Here is a 4,848-nt window from a genome sequence, read left to right as displayed (position 1 = left end):
TTGGCGAAGGCTGTGAGACAGCGATGACTAATATTAGGCAGAAATTCCTTAAGTTAGATTACCTTATTTATGGTTAATTTGTATATATATTTTGTTAAGATTGAATATCTATATTGGTGTGAAATTCTATGATTGCCTTTTGCTTCCCAGAACCTTATATCTTATCTATTGGGCACTGTTACCATACTGAGAACTTCCGGTTCTCATACCATATGTTGTTGTTGTTTATCAGATGCAAGTCGCAACCCACCTCGGCGAGTTGCAGATTGGTGACATTACAGAGGATGGCTTCCCTTTATTTTGATTTTGTTTTACTTTTATTGTAGTATTCACTCATCTTTTGTATATATGACTTTGTTGCCTTAGAGGCTTTATTTCTAAAAACTTTGAGAGATAGGATATTGCTGTTTTAAACAAAAAACTCTGTTGTATCAGGTTTAAACTAGTTGACCTAAACTTCGCGGATCGCTACTAGTTCCCTTTTGTATTTTGTATATATAACTTGTTCTTATTATCTATTACCATGTATATCCTAGAGCTGTTTGCAAGGTTTATATACTACGCTTTGTTTCTTTTCGTGCCAACGCACCTTAGTTATCGTGTGTGAATGCTTTGTACTTTATATTTCTATTTTATGTGGCACTTTGTTATCTTTTGCTTTACGGCTAGAAGTAAGGCTTAGGGTGATAGGGTATTACATTTAGTAGTATCAAAGCGGTTCTTCCTCGTGAGTCTGAGGGATGGACCGATTGTGCTTCGTTGCATACTTTGGGTCATTTTTCTTTCGTGCTATTTAGGATATCTGTTTGATATGCATAGCACGCTTATTTGTGAGTACTTTTGGGATAATTGAAGCTTTGAGCTTGACATATTGAGACTGATCACCTTGATATCGCTTGTTTGGTGTGGATAAAAGACCCAAATGGTGCCTGATGACAAGTCATCTTATGCTAACTTTTCAAGCATTTTTCACTTGTTTCATTAGGTTTTATGCACTTTCTTGCACAATAAGTAAGTGATTTAGAGTGGATTTTCATGATTATATTAAATCAATCAACCATCATTTATTTGACACAAAATCATAGGGTTTAAGCTAGAATTAGTTGATTTTATGAATGAATTAGAAACTTTGTGAATTTAGTGATACTTTGACATGTTTGTGTGGTTGCTTGCAGGTGAAGAAATGATGAAGAAAAGAAAGAACCAGGAAAGCGTTGCTTTACCAAAGCGTGGCAATTCATTAAGGCAACGCTAAGCTTGGAAACAACGACCAGCATCCAAGGCTGGCGCTCAATTAAGTGAGCACTATGCTCACTCTAGTGAGCATTTGCATGCTCTTCAGCAAAGGAAGCAAGGCCAAGACAAGGCTGGTGCTCAATTAAGTGAGCGCTATGCTCACTCTAGTGAGCATTGTCGCGCATCAAACCAAGGAAGGCAAGGAGCACTCAAATGGTGCTCAAAGAAGTGAGCACTATGCTCAAAAGAAGTGAGCATTTTCGAGCTCTCAACTAAGTAAATAAAGGAAGCGCATCATGCAAAAAGGGGTTCACCAAGGCTCGAAGGGGGAAGCACGCATCAACACTAGACATAGCGCTCATTATTTGAGCGCAGTGCTCACTTAGTGAGCGCTAGTGAGCATGCTTCACCAAGGAAAGTGAGCACAATGCTCATAAAACCGAGCGGAGCACTCCCCTGGGAGCTAAACCATGCCTCCAACTCAATTGAACCAAAGCCAAACCGGACCCATGCCTCCACTTCAATTGAACCAACGCCAAACCGGACCTATCCTTCTTCAAATCCATTTCTCATTCAAGGCCAACTTTGAAAAGCCCACTCCAAGCTTTGAAGACCAAAATAGAAAATGTATATATATGAGTTAATTTGATTTGTAAAGGAACCTTTTGCTCAATTTTTAGTTTTACCTTTAGCTCACTTTTTAATTTTCACTTTGGAATTTTCCTTTGGGATTTGGGAATTGGATTTGGTTTTTTTTCTGCATTTTCTTTTCTTCTGCAACTTTCACTATCTGTTCTTGGAACTGGAATTGAGATTGAAGAGCTCCATTGATTCTAAGTTTGAGAATCATCTTTTACCTCTCTTCTCAATTGTTCTAAGAATTGGATCTGAGTTTAGTTTTCTGTTTTCAATTTCTTTCATCTGTAACTTCTACTTTTCTGTTTTGGATTTTTGGATTGAGATTGAGGAATTCTATTGAATTTGGATCTGAGTTTCTTTTGCTGTTTTAAATTTCATTTTCTTCTACAATTTATTTTCTGGTTGATCTAGAGAGTAATTGAGAGTTAGATCTGCTTTCTAACCTCATTGCTCTTCTTCGATCTTCAATTTCTCTTTAAGGATTTCGTAATTGACTCAAATTCTCTTGCTGTTTTATTTCTTGAAGAAATTTTCCATTTCTGTTCCTGCTAAATTGAGATCAAGATCTGAAGTCCTGCATCTCAGAGCTTTCTGATTTACTTTAGTTTGCAATTCCTTGTTCAATTCCAAATCCCAGCACCCAAATCCTTTTACTCTTCAAGCAATTTACATTTCTCAGCAATTTAGATTCAGCAAATTTATATTTCTTGCACTTTAAGTTTCAGCTATTTATTTTTCTTGCAATTTAAGTTTCAGTTCATTTACTTTCTTGCACTCTAAGTTTCATGCAATTTAATCTTTCTGCTCCTTCAGATTCAGTCAATTTACCCTCTGCACTCTATTTTTCTGCTTAATTTACATTCTGCACTTCTATTTACTTGCAATTTAGCTTCTGTCATTCAAAATCACTCAATTCATCATCTGTTCGCTTAACTAAATTCATCACCTAACTAAAATTGCTCAATCCATCAATCCCTGTGGGATCGACCTCACTCTTGTGAGTAATTACTACTTGATGCGACCCGGTACACTTGCCGGTGAGTTTTGGTGTGGAATTTGATTTCCACCCATCAGTGCCTCACAGGCAAGGTCGACCACGTACATGAGGAGAGAGTGAGGGTAATCAGTCAGCTGACAACCATGCCGAGTTTATGGCAGCAATGACTAACCTAGCCAATGCGTTGCAAGCTCAACATATTTCAGAAAACCAGTTCGTGGAGTTTGCGGCATATCAGTTGTTGGGAGAGGTTCAACATTGGTGGTAGGGGGAGTGCCGACTGATGCAGCTACAGAATGAGGATGAATGCTTTTGGGGTTTTTAATTAGGATTTTCAATTTCTAACCGGTATTGAACCTTGTTGAAAATGTTTTAAAGCCTAGAATGATTTTGAAATTTGTTTAGAACTCTTGGTTTAAATGATATGGTCCAAAAGAAAAGTGAGTTCTATGATTTTATTAATTTGTGGAATTGGTTTATAATTTAACTTATCCAATGTGATTTTTTTATTGATTCAAATTAAGAAGCTATGATTTAAGATTTTTAAAAAAATTTAAGAAAAAGAGATTGGTTGTTTTCCCCTAAAGTCTTGAGATTCTTCCATTGAGTTTTATTAATAATAATGATTTAAAGTGATTAATTTAAGAAAAAATAATTTTTGAGTCTTTTGAAAAAGGTTTAACATTGAGCTGGTTTAGATTGAACTTGTTTTAAAGGTTTAGGAAAATGTTACAAAAGCAGTATTTATTTTAAAGGAAGATGATTTGAGAAAAAATAGGAAAGGAAAATTTTTATTCGATGTAGCGGAGTAATATGGATTTTAATGACAAACGATCAGAGTGACGTAACAGAAGGCATGTGGGAACTCGAATCTGAGATGGAGATAGGCTATCGACGTTGGTTTACAAACGATTCGAATTTTGGGGATAAAATTCCTAATTAGGAGGGGAGAATGTAAGAACAGAACGTTAATACCTGTTTAAAATAATAATTTAACTGCGCAAAATAGGTTCAAAAATCTAGAAATATTAATTAAAAAATTTAATGACGAGATTTGCATTCAGTATATTTTTCCGAGTGGAAACATGTCATTTTTTGTAGAAAATTACGTAAAAATGCATACCAGTGATTTAGCTGGCAGTTCCGGCTTAAGTCTGTCTGGTACTGCATGAGAGAAAAATAAAACAATAGATAAGCTTAGGAAAATATTTAGAATTAAAAACCAGGCACTAATTCTAAAGGTTTTCACTCAAAGTTGGGCCAAATGAACCTAAAACGCAAAATGAGTTGGACTGGACCCTAGTTGGGCCCAAGCCCAACATATAAATACACTAACTTAACGAGCATTCAGCTCACAACATACACACACACACAAAGAAAGAGGCGCTGAACTTGTAAAGAGAAGAAGAAAACCCTTTCTACTATTTATCATACTCCTTCTTCATTGAATGTGTGTATGTGTATTATGTGTAGTGGATTTGTCTTGGAGGTTGGATATAAGTATGTGTAGGAAGGTGATAATGATGATGATTATTAAGTTTGGTTGATTAAAATGGTGAATATTGATGTTGATTATGAATGATGATGAAGAATATGGATTTTTATGATGAGGGAGTGATAATAATTGTGAATATGGAAATTAGGTGAGATTATATTTGAATATTTTTGAATGTTTGAGTTTGTTGACTTATGAATGGAAAAGATGGAAATTGAGCAAAATAGGTGTTGGAATGGATGAAAGGTGATTGAGGATTAATAGTTATGAGTGGTAGTGTATTGATCTTGATTATAGATGAGGAATGTGGGTAAGGATTTTACATTGTTTTAGTATTTTTTGGGTTGTGAATAAATTGGTTTGGAATTGATAGAATTGGTATTTTTGAGGATTTGGCAAATTGGATAAATTCTTGTTTTTAACCAACTCTGACGGACCATAACTTGAGCCTCGGATTGTGGATTTGAGTAAAATTTATTTC

This window comes from Arachis ipaensis, chromosome B01 (genome assembly GCF_000816755.2).
Source record: "Arachis ipaensis cultivar K30076 chromosome B01, Araip1.1, whole genome shotgun sequence".
NCBI classification, from domain to species: Eukaryota; Viridiplantae; Streptophyta; class Magnoliopsida; order Fabales; family Fabaceae; genus Arachis; species Arachis ipaensis.
This window is presented reverse-complemented; position numbering follows the sequence as displayed.